At 38.9% G+C, this 15926-nt stretch overlaps 1 protein-coding gene across 3 annotated transcripts in view; it reads left to right on the forward strand.

The window, feature by feature from the left end:
* Nucleotides 1-844: 844 nt before the first annotated feature.
* st3gal5 (ST3 beta-galactoside alpha-2,3-sialyltransferase 5) overlaps nucleotides 845-15926 on the forward strand; it is a 67176-nt gene continuing 52094 nt past the window's right edge. For 2 of the 3 annotated variants that reach the window (XR_016169635.1, XM_039694190.2), the window contains exon 1: nucleotides 853-1231. The gene's annotated coding sequence lies outside the window, so the exon portion shown is untranslated. Of the gene's footprint in view, nucleotides 1232-15926 lie in introns of all 3 variants that reach the window. The other variant, XM_089134718.1, reaches the window with a different exon arrangement.

Consider the following 15926-nt stretch of genomic DNA (forward strand, 5'->3'; position numbering starts at 1 on the left):
GAAGCCTGGCAAAATATTACACTTGACAAATACACTAATTTCATTCCAATATGCTTTTGGCTGTAATGGACTGTCTGTCTTTTTTTAAATTTATTTATTCTTATTCAGCATTGTTTTACAATAATGGCTGTAGCAGACCATCTTAAAACTTTGAACTGCGGGCACTGACATCACTGCCATTACATTACACTGCCATGAGGTGCCTCACGTGATGGCTCTCCAGTAGCAGCTCATTGCAGTACACGAGATCCAGGGGGCGGAGTTGGATCCAGATCTGGGGGTAAAGACGAGTGGTATTAGGGATGGGGGTTGGGGATTAGGGGGCAGAGGGGTGTAGGTTTAGGGGTGGAGTTAGGGATCAGGGGCGGAGATGGGTAGGTTTAGGAATATGTAAGGTGGGAGGAATTGGATCTGGATCCAACTCCTCCCCCTTGATTTCGTGTTCTGCAGTGAGGACCATCTCACATAACCTCTCATCATCTCCCTAATAAGACAAGACATCTCTGCCTAAACCCACTGCTGGCCCTGCTCTGTCTGGACATAATACTTAATGGAGATCTTTAAGCGAAAAACACTGTCTCCTTTCGAGTTTCTGTTGAATTTAGTGCATGCATCTTGTTTTGAACGCTTGTAGCCTTGCCATAGCGTGTACGTTGTTGTGAAATAACTAAATTTACAACAGTTAAAATTTGGCTATACCGTTTACATTACAATTATATTTACAGAGTATCTTTACTTTGATCATTCGGAAAGAAAGTTTGCATAATGCAAACCGCTACTGACAAGCCCACAGAGAGGCATTGTAGCGTTCAGCATAACTGAACGGCTCACTAGCGCTACAGTAAACACATCGGTCACCGGAACTCATGACTTATGCATATTAATAAGATAACGTCAATGGACGCCCACAGGAAGCGGCAAGTTATTTCTTTTTGGCATCTTAAGAATAACCTATTGACGTTGAGGTTTGACTTGTGAATTTCGTTTAACACCTTCGATTGTATTGCATACTGAACTGTGGCGTCGAAACGCTTTTGGCCTGGATCTGGAGGAAATGGGTTGTATGTTAAATCATCTCCGGAGAACATGATACAGTCCTCAGAGTTTTTTTTTTTTAATTCAGCGTCACGCTGTACTAGCTATAAAATGTATCTGGTTATTTGTCACATCGACACCGGGAAATCATTACTTAGCTCAGTATGCGGATCCTTATGAGAACACAAAGCTAAAGGTAAGTGTGAATGTTGATATACCATTATAATAGCCTATTCAGTCATGTACATGTGTAAACAAGAGCATGTTTAAAACTACCTCAAAATCCTTTGCTGATAAACTGTTTGGGTGTTGTGATGTGATATATAGGCTACTTGCTAGTATTTACTGTATTTGAATCAAACGTGCTGCTTTTTTAATTGTAGTGAGTAAACCCTTATGTTCTGTTTGGGTTCCGCAGACCTTCTTAAAGTAACGTTAACGAAAAACACACACATGTCATTGTTTTTGATGCTTGCATAAATAATTATTAATAGTTATCTTATTTTTTTTTCCGGTAACACTTTACATTAAGGTTTATTATTAAATAATGTATTAACTAACTTGAATTAACATTGAGAAATATTTGTTACAGTAGCCTATTTATTAAATTTGTTAATGTTAGTTAATTAAAAACAGCTGGTAATGGTTTGTTCATGTTAGTTCTCCGTTGTATGTGTTCAACTGTTAACACATAGTATTTGATTTTAATAACGTATTAGTAAATGTTGAGATTAATATTAACTAAGATTAATGCTGTAGAGGTATTGTTCATTCTTAGTTGCCACAGCTGTGGCATACAGGGTGTCCACTAAAGTGGGCTGATGAATTCACTGCTCTGTCTCTGGATCCACGTCCTCATCCAACGGTCCTTATGGTAGAGGTGTGTCAGTAAGGTTACAGATAATGTTCCAATGTTTGGCAGATAAGTAGCTGATATGGCCTGGCCATGTTCACCAGCATACACATTCAGCGCCATCTGTGTTCATACATTCTTTGGTACATGTGTAGTGTTGAGTTCCATCGAGTTGAGATGGCCTGGATGATGTGCTTTGGGACACCAAGCTCCTCCTGAATAGTTCTTAGCCTCTGTTTCACCAGTACAGAATAGCCAAAGTAAATGCACAGTTTTTTAATAGTCAAGTCACCTTTATTTATATAGCGCTTTTTACAATTGTATCAAAGCATCTTCACAGTGATAACATGAAAATAATATAACAAGTTTGTTTCTAGAAGAAAATTGCATCAATGTTCACCTTAAAGGGATAGTTCACTTTGAAATTAATTTTTGATATGTTTTAGCTTACCTCAAGGGCATCCAAGATGTAGGTGTCTTTGTTTCCACAGTATTTCCAATTTTGATATTTTTTGGTCAAACCGTTGTTGTCTATCAGTCATACACTGGAGGTTAAGGGGGTCCACACTGGGTTCCCATCAAAGAGTATGCACAGAGAAGTCAAAATTAAACATGATCGAATGACTCATGAAACGAGCGGTTTGTGTGAGAAAACGATCAGTATTTATATCGTTTTTACCTGGTGTAATCACAGCCATGTCAAACTGATCTGACGGCACGGGCGCGTGTACGTCTCTCGCGTGTACGTCAAATACGGAGATTTCGGAAGTTTTACCTTTTACTGTGAAGATCTAAACATATTTAGATATACCGAAATCATCTTCCATTGCGATTTCCTGTATCTAAATATGTTTAGTAAAAGGTAAAACTTCCGAAATCTCTGTGTAAATATTGAGTAGGGTTGGGTATCGAGAATCGAGTATCGATTGGAATCGGCACTAACTTTACGTTTTTCCCGGAATCGTTAAAAAGTTAAAATTTCGATTCCTAGTTTCGATATTCACAGTCCGCCGAGTGGAAGAAGAAACCGCTGAACAACACCAACAAAGAAGCGTCTACCGGAAGTGTTGCCATAACCGCGTGTGTCGAACATGAGTACCTTACGTCGGCGATCCAAAGTGTGGCTTCACTTTTCTAAAAATAACGAAATCTCGGCAAAATGCAAAATTTGTGACAAAAGGAGTATTTGTGACAGGAGTATTTCCTTCAGAAAGGATTATTTCCTTCAGAAAGACCGTTGGTTAGCAAGGTTAGTTAAACTTTTTTGACCCTGCCTCTTAAAAGAATCGGAATCGAGAATCGTTAGGAACCGGAATCGAAACAAGGAATCGGAATCAGAATCGTTCAAATTCAAACGATACCCAACCCTAATATTGAGTGACGTACACAAGCAAGCGATCACTTCCGGCAGAGCGTTGAACATGATTCAGTTCGGTTCAGTTGGACATTGCACAACTGATTCAGATCACTTGGACGTGACTGTGATTACACAAGGTAAAAACGATATAAATACTGTTCGTTTTCTCGCACAAACTGCTCATTTCGTGTCTTAGGCCATCAATGTGTACTTACATGTACATTTCCGAGTCATTAAATCATGTTTAATTTTGACTTCTCTGTGCATGCTGACATGGACCCCCATACCTGCATTATATGACTGGCAGACAACAGCAGTTTGACTGAAAAATCATCACGTTATCAAAGAGCGCTTAACTGTTTTCCTTCAGAGACGACTGCAGCTGGAGAATTGAGATGTATAGATTCCGCTGTCGCGTCTGTTGTAAAATAAATCGGCAGTGCATTAATTTTAATAGACAGAGAACTGCAATCAAGGCATTTGTCGATCGGAAAGATATTTTTGGCGTCATTCCAACATGATTCGGGAAAAGTGTAACTTATCAGCTGGCTCTGACGGTCGCTAAGAAGATGGGACATAATGAAAAGCCTGTGGTCGTTGAGGTTTCTCCTTTGGTCGCACTCATGGAGAAGTAAGTAGAAGATACAACAATCGTTATTTAACTTCTAATCTAAAATAAGAAGTTCTGTAGTTGAAAACTGCGCTATGCAAAGGAGTTGACTTACTGCTTTGCTCTGATTGGTTGTATGTTTACCGACTATCCAATTGAGTGCAGATGGTTTTTTTTTAGATGGCTCTGCATTTTTTTCGATGCAGAGCCAAATGGGAGGAGCTAGAGCTCGAGCTCCCCCTTTTCTGGAGCTCCAGCTCCACCTCGCTAAATTTAGTGGGCGGGGCTTCGCTGCAGCTTCCAATGGGAAGAGCTAGAGCCCTCGCTGGATCTAGTGGACAGAACATAACGCGCTATCAAGCCTGTTAATGTTAGTGCGAGTTTCACCCGTGATGAAAGGACAAGTTTGTTTTGATGCGCAAGATGCTGGCAAACATAATATTGTATTTTACTCTAAGATTTGTCATGATTATGAGAAATTATAAAATGATTTATCGTTTCTGTGACAAACGCGTAAACACTTAATAAGAACATTGCTCACACTATCTGTGCGTGTTTCTAAAAACTGTTGAAAACTTTGTCTATCTATGTATTCTTTTCTCTTTATTACGATGAACAGTTTCGTTGTTTTCCTCACTTTTAAAGCCGCTTTGGACAAAAGCGTCTGCTATATGATTATGTAAATTACTAGACAAAGGCAATGTGAAGGCTTACTATCTGTGCACCCGTTTATTTTGTCCACCGCAGTAACGCGAGTTATTTGTTGTAAATTAATCTAAAAAAAGATTGTGTAAATAAATCATCTGATTAGTTCATTAAATAAAAAATAAGACTAGGTTACCTAATCTGCTCTTTTTGTACGTAAATGTAAAAGCATAAACTACTCCAATAGGCCAGTTGTATTTTTTTTTTATATTGTAAATTAAAGTGTAATATTGACTGTAATATTGGATAGACTCAACCTTCATGTTATAGGCTATGCATTTAGCTATTTTAATGAAATGGAAACAAGCAGTCCAGTACTCTAAAACCAGCTGTGTGACTTCCCACACTAGTCTAGAGGAAAAACAAGATAACAAATGTGCTCTGAGATTAGTGATGCATCCGCTTCACATTTTAATGGTATAATAAGAAGTACATTGAAGGACACACTTCATATAACACATAACATTTCTCTTCACAGAACTCAACCAATATTTTTTTTACATAGTATTCCCACTGGTAGATTCAAGTTCAAGTTGATTTTATTTATACAGCACATTTTATAACTGCCACTGACTGACCTTGTGCTTTAAAGAACTACAAAAATAAAAAAATTAAAAGAGAATAATACCTGCATAACAGCACAGCACACGGATAAGTGCAGCAAAGCTAAGAGCAGCCTTAAACAGGAGTAGCAAAAACATTATCAAACATAAAATATAAAATAAGAAAACAGAAATCGCTTGATCACAAGCGATTCACAAGTTAGGGTTGTGTAAACAAGACACACAGATTTTTCTTCTGTCTCGTACTTCCTGCAAGAAAAGTTCCATGTCCTCTACTCTTTGAAAAATGAATAGGAAGGGAGCCCAAATTTCTTCTTCATATGCTTCACCTTCATAACGTGTGGAGTTTAAAAACAAGTCCCGCATTGTGATGGCCAACAAGGCATCATCCATCTTCATCCTTAAGATCTTTGGCAGATCAATCTTTCCAGTAAAGTACTGTTGGCTCTCTTCCACCCACTCACAGCAGGCCAGCTGAATATTTTTCATCACTGCAGAGGCCTGTGTGCCATATAATAATTCCAATAATAATGTTATTAATGAAGTGCTGCTCATAAACACTTTTATGAAACAGGAAAGCCAAATGTATAAATAAACAAATTTCGCAATAGATAAACATTCACTCAACATACATAGATATCTGGTGTTGGGGTGATCTCCATGACATTCGACTCAGGTGGACTGACTTCCATGTCAGCTGGGGGTATTTGTTCCTGGAAAGGAAGAATATTAGTACAAGTTATAATACAAAAATACTTATGACAATTACTGTAATAAGAACATTGTAATTGAGCAGCAAAGATTGAACTTAACTAATTTTGCCCCTTATGCTTCATATAGAGGGTTTTCACCGACGTCACATTCTGAGCGGTAACCTGGATGAGCGGCCATTATGGAGGCACTCGGATGTAAACAACAGCATGGATTGCACTGTTTACGTACTGTACTGAACACATTGTTGCACTAAAAAAACACAGAAAAAACCCATGGTATGTGCGAAATTCATATAGAGAAGGCCTTATAAAGCAGGAGAGAGTGCAATATTTTGACAAACTAAAGTTAATATGTGGTAAATGTCCGACCGAGCTAGCTTCTCTAGCTAGCCCATACTGCAATTCTTCCTTCTATTTCTTATCCCGACATAGGCTACGTTCAGATTGTCAGCCCAGAAAAGCACATGAAATCCGTTTCAAGCTACATCCATATGTGGTTTGAAATCCTATTTAAATACCGGGACATATGCTTCAGTCTGAACGATCGGATTTCGGGTGGTGTGTGACTCTCACGCCACATAAAATGAGATGGTGCTCGATGCAGAGCCACTCTTGCTAACTAACAGAGTATTTATTTTGTTTATTTGTGTTAAATAAAAATCGAGCTGGCGCTGAAATATGTTGCTTTTGAAATCATGCCGAGTGTTCGGAAGTTAACCTGCGCGTGCACGGCCCCCACTAAATCCAGTGAGGTGAAGCTGGAGCTCCAGCGAGGGGAGGAGCTAGAGCTCCAGCTCCTCCCATTTGGCTCTGCATCGAGGACCACTTGTTTTTTTTCCCCTGGTTCGGTTAAGAAACGCCTCATAATCAAACCCCAACGGAGCAGTATCAGACTCCTTTTCTTATTAGACGTTTGGAATGTTAGGTACCTAGTCGACCGTTCTCTGATATTTGTTTTAGTAGTATTCGTGGTATTGTATTGGTGGTATTAAGTAGCGATTTCTCTTTACTTACCGGTATTAAATGCCCCCATATACTACGCTAAACAGATTTTAGAGATAAAACTCTTTACATTCGATTTAAGCCTAGTTCACACTACGTGATTTTAAGCCAGATTTAAGCCCGATTTGCAAATCGTTGAGTCGCCGACAAGTCAGGGTGTTATCGCGTGCAAATCGCGGGCGATTAGCGGACTATTAACGCTCGCCAATCAGTTAGTGTGAAAGAGCCAACAACGCATCAAAGACAGCTCGCAGACAGCTCGCAGACAGGTCACCGAGCTCAGAAAAATATCTAGCATGCTAGATATCTCGCGCAGTCGCGCGACTCAATCTCAGTGATGTCATGAGTACAGCCAATCATAGCAACGCATGGGTTGAGGACACCAGGTAAATCTTACTTTTTCTTTTTTGCATTTTTTTTTTCTCAGAGCATATCGTCGAGCAAACAGTGTGCAGCACTAGTTTCTGTCTGACGTCCATATTCGCGTGTTATGTTCTTCTCTGCAGTTTCGCGTCATTTCTGGTTCGTTTTATTGCGTGGTTTTTCGTTACAAAACATGGTTTCTAGACCAGATAGAATCGTGTTGTCAACTCGTTATTTGGTTGATTATTTTCAGGATTTAGACCGTATTATAGTACTGAAACAGCTCTCATTGAGTCACAAATGATATGCTCTTATCATCCGATCGTGGTTGTATCTCTATGTAGTGCGTTGTTAACTCGTGTAGTGAGTTACCTCCTGTTGTGGATCAATCACGTTGTGTTGTGTGGTGTGAACAGCTAAACAACTTGAACACTCATGATTTCACTGAGAGCAAGTCATGTAGTGTGAACTGCACAGTTCAGCCCGACATTTTAAAATCATGTAGTGTGAACTAGGCATTACATGAAAACAAATCTCAGAGAATGGTTGGCTAGGTACCAATGTGTTGGTACCAGACCATGTGTTGGTACCAGACCAAAGGTTCATTTCGCGTTGGAGTTTTCCTTTAAGGTTAACAGATAAAAAAAAAATTAAAACTTAACTTTAAAAATGTATTTGTAAATGTTGAAATTAACAAACTAACAATGAACAACACAATGAGACTAATGAATATATAAGCATCTTTATTTTTTTAACAACAAACTTTAACCAATAAATTGAGAGTGGTTTATTGTCAAGAACAATGAATTGGGTAAGCATTTCTGTTATTTTTATTGCTCTTGGGGTATCTTTTGACATTTTCTCTTGCCTTGAAAAGGTTTGCTGCAAAGTTTGTTGCAGAGTGCTACTGCTAGTGGCAAATTCACCATGCTCACTTTTGTGTTTAAATATCAGATGTTTTATCAAGTTACTTGTATTATATGTACTGGCTTTTGTACCTCCTCTCGATTAGGGGTGTCCATGGTTAAAACCGGTTAAACGATTAACCGTTTAAAATTGTGGCGTCAATACATTTGCACAAAACTTTTGCGTTTTTTTTCTGAATGTCGATAAAAAAAATATTGTGAAATGACAGCGTTTCTATTAAAGATGTTATGCGACTAAAGCATTTTTTTCTTTCGCGATAAGTCATTCCAAAAATAATGGCAACGGTCTATATCACAACCACCGCACTAGACATTAGCCTATTATTATTTATGTGAGGAGACGTGGTGTGTCATCCAAGCATTAATGGCAGGCAAAGACACAGAGTTTCTGTGTGTTTCTCCCTCATTTCTGCTCCAAGGTCTTGATTTTGGCATTTCTTTGAGGTTTTGTCTAGTAGGCTATTCCTTAATCTTTTATGATTTAAAAAAAAAAAAAGAACTCTGCCTCGTATTATGTCCAAACGGTCAGTGTACTTTTGTGTTCATTCGTTTCCCCTTATTTAATCCGCTGCGCAAAAATATATAGGCTAGGCTATACATATCGACAAATTTTCAGATATTTGTTTGATTGTTTTGTCCATTTAAACATTTTAAATATGTGGCAAATGAATATGGAAAAAAAAAAAGATTTTACTAGTTTTCTGAGGCCAAATTAGAACCTGGAAATGATATTTTTCCCGCAGTGCTGAATGAGAAGAGCCGTAACCACAGCCTACAGAAAGGAGATTTATAGATGATTTATAAGATATAATAAATGTGTCTGATAATAAAATAATATAAAATAATGAGACATTAATTGTTTGTTAATAAACTATTGTTTTCTAAATCAGTTTCTGCTAAAAACAAATCTCCATCCCCGGATCCACCTTTAGAGAGAAATACATAATTAGCTGGCTACATACATAGTCAGAAGATATTGGCTTTCGATTCGAATTTGTTCGTTTTAAATTGGACATTTAAAGCTTTAGTCTACTCAGACTAAAGCTTTAAATGTCCAATTTAAAACGAACAAATTCGAATGCGGTGGCTGTTTCAGTTCTCGCGCTTCAGTTCACGGAGATCATGAAGCGCGCCTGCTGTTAAAGCACAACATTTTCTTGTTATTGTGAGTTTACGCAAATAAATGTATTTGTCAATAATGTATTATTATTTTCTGTATGACCAGAAATGAAAGAGTATTTTAAGTTGTTTCCACTGAAAGAACTGCAATGAAACTGCAAGTGTTCACATGGGCGTCTCGCAGCCATCAGTGCACGCTCCACACTAAGCACACACACTGGATATGCGTCAAAATATTGTGTTTATTTGTGCTTTGTTCCTTTTTTGGATAAAGGCGTCTTCTACATTATGCAGCCTAATAAAATGTTACAACAATGATGATGATCATAAATATTTATTTGCGGACACAGAGTTTTTGCGAAATGGACTTGTTTCTGTGCGTAGGCTATTTTCAATTGGCAATTTCAGTTTGAAGGGTGATGGAAATGTGCCTACTTAACTGCTCTGTACTTATCACTGCGTTTTATTTCTATAAATTAATTCGTTTCAAATGGGGTCCAACCAGTTATTAAAGGTTTTAAAAATTAACTCTGTATCTCGATGTTGCAGCGCGCACACTATGGTTAACCGAGTATTAACGGTTAATGAAAAACTTGAAAACGTGCAGCCCTACTCTCGATATTAATGCAGAATCGTCATCATTGATTTTGAAAATATTTCCACACTGCTGAGGCTGACATTGCATCTGGTGTCTCTGTGTGCACTGGAAAGTTCTGCCAGTTACGTCGCGTGAGGTAGCTATCGGTCTTTGGTATCGGGGTATTTTTACGAGTATGAGTACAAGTACATGAGCTTGGTATCGGGCCCGATACCCGATACTGGTATCGGTATCGGTGCATCCCTAATTCTTATCGGTTCTTTTTGGTATGTTTTTTTTTTACATTTGGGTAATAATTAACATTTGCTTTCTATAGCAAAAGAAAAAGTAATCCTTTAACAAAACAAATAAAATTTATATTTGTTGTGCAGCAGTGTGCAGGCTTATATGAGATGTAAGCAAAAACAAGTACAAACACATGGTCAAACAAAGAATACAATTAAACAAAGATATAAATTAGCCTATGTACACAGTGCTTTAATTTCAGGAAGGTCTAAAATTACTTTTCAGTTAAGTGTGTCAAACTCTGTCTGAAAAGAAATTTAATGTAGTAATCAAATGTAAAATGACACTGCATAGTTTATCATAGTTAGATTAATGCTTATTAAAGTTTAAGTTATTCATTCAAGAGGTATGAGTGATTTTTCTCTGCCTTTTGTTGTTTGATTCACATTACTGGCTCAATCGTCACATGTTTATTAGACTACTGCCCCTAATAGATGACTGCACGCACCATCATTTTCTCCCAAATATTTAGGCCTACGTCCATTTAAGACATAAACTGTATTAAAGTTAATCTCAGAGCTGGTCATTTTTATATTTTATGTATATTTAATAGTAGATGCGCACATCCCAAAATGAGGCTATAGCTTACTTTTCTTGTCTCGTTGCAGTGCATTTCGGAGCGCGCACCGCCCCGTGAACAGCGTATCTTGTGCAGACTTTTGTGCTTTTAATAGCTCTTTTAATGATTGAACGGGTCCACAATTTAGCAACAGTATAGACTGCATTTTACAACAATCACTGATCGTACTGATTCTGACGGTACGTTTGGGTTTTTGGAAGAAATGACAGGGCAAAGCTGTGAAGGGATGGAAGTTACGCTAGACAGAATGCACCTGTAGGCTAATGGTTTCATCTCAAATATCTTCTTTTGATAATCTTTGAAAGCGGAAATCTAAAATAGAATAATATCCCAGATCTAAAGTGTAACCACGTTTGAATGTTTAGTTCTGTCCTCATTGTCACTCATTAAGCAGGGCTGTTGTGTTGTGCGCGCTGTGGCTCCGGGTGAGAGATCGCTCTCTCTCCTCTAGGGGGGTCCCCGACTAAGGATTTACACATTCGAATCAGAATTTTCTAATCTTTCTATAGTCGACTGATAGTCGAATCATCTGTGTGTGAATGTGTTGGGAGGGGCACGACACTAGGTCGTCAACAGGAGGGTAAAACTATTTTTATTTTATTTTACACACTGCACACAGCAACAACTTTTAATAAAGCGACCAAAACTTCCTGCCAACTAACAATGGCTTTCTTATTTACGTTTAATAAAAGGTAATGTGGTGGATAAACATTCGGAAAACGTTCTCTCATAACATTTTAAAGCCGCGATCGAAATACAGAACATCACACAAATATCTAAAAGAACATTTTGATAAATAAACCTAAAAAAAATACCTGCCTTGAGCGGAAAAGAACACACTGACTGCAGACAGGATTTGCATTTCACATTTTGCGAAATTAAATTAAATCGGCAAAATTACCTGTGCTAGCATGCTTTCAGTGCAGCGCAACATCGACACAACGAAAAGCAAAAAAAAAAGCATTAATTTACAGAATTAAATTAGAACAGATTATGCATTTCTTATAATAAAAAATAAATAAAAACGAAATAGTCAGAATCAAGTCACAGGGAGCATAATAAATGTGTGCAAAATGCCAAATTACAGGGGAACATATATTTAAAAAAAAATACAAGTTAAATTAAGTAACCCTGAGTGATCAATAAATAAAATTTAAATAAATTAATTAATAAAACAACGAAAGTTTAGCCAAAATTGTGAACTTTCTCCTTTTAACTGCCAAAACAACAATAAACGCTAAACTGGCAGTTTTTTTAGCTAAACATGTTCACAGCAAATTAAAATTAGAAACGGCTGAAATGTTTGAAAACACTTGTACCCTACCCGATCGAAAAAAATCCAGTCTTTCACTCTGCTTGTGTGCGTTTGAGTCTTTTTAAGTTGTGTGCGAGAAAAAAACTACTTGTTGACGTTGGCCGGCAGCAGTGCGCTCCTTGTTTTACTGATAATAAATCCAGCCTTGGAGAAAATTCTTTCTGATGGTGTGGAAGTAGATGGGATGCTGAGGAATCTCTTTGCGGCCCTGGACAGCTTTGGGTATCTCTCCTCATTCTTTTGCCACCATTCCAGTTAGGGGTGCACCGAAATTTCGGCCGATAATGGCATTATCGGTTTCGGGCCGAAAAAAAAAACCCCAGCCGAAAACGTAAACCGAAAATTAATGTCACCCACCCGCCCCTCCCATCCGTGCGCAAGCGCTTAGGTTTCACTCACGTGCGCAAGCGCTAATTTCACTCACGGTTCAGCTGTTATCACGCGTCTGCATATCAAAGATTAACCATGTCAGTGGTATGGAAGTATTTTAAAGTTTCAGATGAGGACACCAAAGTTGCAATTTGTAACATTTGTTTAGCAAAAGTCTCAAGAGGGGGTGCGGAAATCACGACATCCAATTGAACATGAGGAGTACCGCAAAACAACATCAGTTAAAAGTAACGTTACCTCAACTACATCACAAACACCCTCGGTGGCCACACTCTTTGAAAAGGCTAAGAAATTTGCAGATGACAGTGCCAAAGCACGCGGCATTACTGAGAAAGTAATGGAATTCATTGCCTTGGATGACCAGCCGTTTTCTGTCGTGGAGGACACTGGATTTCGTAGGCTCATACAACATATTGAGCCGCGTTATACACTGCCAAGCAGACGCTATTTTGCAGAAACATGTCTACCTGCAATGTATGACCGAGTCGCAAAGCACGTTCACGAGCTTATGTCCACAGACACAAAGTTTTACCACAGACATTTGGAGCTCAGACGTTAGCCCAACTAGCATGCTTAGCTTAACAGCGCAGTGGATTGACCACGATTTTAAATTGCAAAATATTTTGCTTCACTCAAAGGAGTTTGTTGGGTCACACACTGCAGCAGCGATATCTGATGCTTTGTCTACAATGCTTGACACTTGGCACATTGAAAAGTCTAATGTGCACGCGATTGTCCGAGATAATGCACGGAATATGATAAAGGCTATGGAGGACAGTGGACTGAACAGCATACCATGCATGGCACACACGCTTCAGTTGGCTGTGAATGAAGGAGTGCTGAGTCAGCGCAGCATTTTAGATATAACAGCAATCGGTAGAAAAATCGTGGGACACTTTAAACATTCTCCTCTTGCTTATTCCCGACTGCAAGATTTGCAAATACAGTTTGGGATGTCACCCAAACGACTCCAGCAAGATGTAGCTACTCGCTGGAACAGTACGTACTACATGTTGCAAAGTCTACTTGAACAGAAGCTTGTCATAGCTGCCTATATGACAGATTACGAACTGCCCGCTACTTTGAGTGCACACCAGTGGATGCTAATGGAAAACATAGTGTCTCTTCTCGCCCCTTTCGAACAGATGACCAAGGAAATAAGCTCGGCTAAAGCCTCGGTTGCAGAGGTTATTCCTTTGATAGCAGCACTGAAACGTCTGCTTGGAAAAGAGGTGGAAACAGATCACGGCGTAAAAACAGCTAAAAAGACTCTATTGGAGGCTGTTAACAAGCGCTTTCAAGAAACTGAGTCCAACCCTCTCTGCTGTATTGCAACTATACTAGACCCGCGCTTTAAAGAACATTACTTTGACGAAGAAAAAAAGCAGCGAGTGCGTGAAATGACACTAAAAGTGCTGACGGAGATCGAAAGGAAGAGACTCGACGGGGAGTAGGGTTGGGTATCGCTTGAATTTGAACGATTCTGATTCCGATTCCTTGTTTCGATTCCGGTTCCTAATGCTTCTCGATTCCGATTCTTTTAAGAGGCAGGGTCAAAAAAGTTTAGCTAACCTTGCTAACCAATGGCCTTTCTGAAGGAAATACTCCTGTAAAAATACTCCTTTTGTCACAAATTTTGCATTTTGCCGAAATTTCGTTATTTTTAGAAAAGTGAAGCCACACTTTGGATGTTCGACTCGTGTGGTTATGCCAACACTTCCGGTAGACGCTTCTTCGTTGGTGTTGTTCAGCGGTTTCTTCTTCCGCTCGGTGGACTGTGAATATCGAAACTAGGAATCGAAATTTTAACTTTTGAACGATTCCGGGAAAAACGAAAAGTTAGTCTCGGTTCCAATCGATACTCGATTCTCGATGCCCAACCCTAACGGGGAGCGCAGCGCAAACGGTGCCTGAGAAACGCTTACGTACAAGTGAGGAGGCATACACTCCCTCACTTTCTGAGATGTTTGACGAAATTTTACAGGAAAGCACGCCGATTCGTAGCGGTGTCGGAACAAGCGCAGCCGCACAACAAATAGAGACGTATCTAGCTGAACTACCCATTGCCAGAAGCGACAATCCCCTTGACTACTGGCGCGCGAACAAAGACCGGTTTCCATTGCTTGCGCGGATTGCACGCAGGTATTTATCTGCCCCAAGCACCAGCACAGACAGGGAGAGACTATTCAGTGCAGCATCACATGTTCTTAATGAGAAGAGGAACCGTCTTTCCTGTCAAAAAGCTGAGCAGAGCAACTTTTGTTTTTAAAGAGAAACCTGCCACTTTTGCTTAAATAAACAGCAGTCCTATTTTCTGTGTGTGGATAGCAGTTACATTAAAATTTGCGTAGCACTGCACAACTGTGTTTCCTAAGGCTACATGGGCCAAAATGTTGTTTACAGTTTGAGTTTGGATTAAGTTCTATTGCTGTTTTTGCACTGTTGTTTTGCACAGCAATTTAAAATGTAAGGAAACCATTGTTTACATGCAGCAGCAGAATAGAGAATGGCCACTGCCATTCTGTGATTTTGTGTGCAGTTATTCAGATAATTGTGGATCTTTTTTGCACAACTGTTAAAACAATTTTATTTGGTGGAACATAAAACTTGAATTATAATATTATTTGGTATTATTATTTATGTTTATTTATTGTTAAAGATATTTTAGGTTTTGTTATGTAGGCCTAACTGTTAATAAAAGTTTGATTATTCTATTGGTTTGTGATTTTTCAGATCCATTAAATTCAAACAATTTAAATATATATTTATATTAAATAGTATGTTTTTTCGGCTTCAGTTTCGGTTTTCGGCCAAGTGCATCCTAAATTTTCGGTTTCGGTTTCGGCCCAGAAATTTCATTTCGGTGCACCACTAAGTGGTCCTGTACAGCTTCTTGTAGTGTCCTTTAAATAAGCCCTCATTTCACTGTCCCCTGGCTGTTGCTCCTCTTCATCGCTGGACAACAGCATCGACATCACTTGGTCTTTCTCTTTTTCTTGTCTTGAAGGGCCTGCAGTATCACGCTCCTCCACCAATTCACTGTCATCACCTACCTCCTGTACAGGCCTGGCAGCTAAACTCTCAGCCAGATTTTCCACCACAGCATACGCCTCATTCCTTTGCTCATCATCAGTGAAAAAGGAAAGCTTCTTAAAACGTGGGTCAAGAATTGCAGCCTTGATATAGACCATTTCACAAGATGTAAACACTGGTCCAGAAGCACTTCCTGTTTCAGTTTGTAACTGTTTTCTTTATTTCACATGTAAAGAAAACATCTTAAAGATGTTTGTTTAACTTTTTGATTCAGTTTTAAATGTTCTGTTGGTTGTATTTTATCCCAGCTTTTATGTAGTGTTAAAAATCTGAAACAGGAAGTGCTTCTGGACCAGTGTTGTTTACATCTTGTGAAATGGTCTATAAATACTGCTCTCCAAAAGACGGCCTTTAAGCTCCCATCGTCTGTCAATCTCCTCGGTCAGGGTAATCTTGAGGGTCTTTGTAACAGCGCTGTC

This window comes from Pimephales promelas, chromosome 9, assembly GCF_988280905.1.
Source record: "Pimephales promelas chromosome 9, fPimPro1.hap1.1, whole genome shotgun sequence".
NCBI classification, from domain to species: Eukaryota; Metazoa; Chordata; class Actinopteri; order Cypriniformes; family Leuciscidae; genus Pimephales; species Pimephales promelas.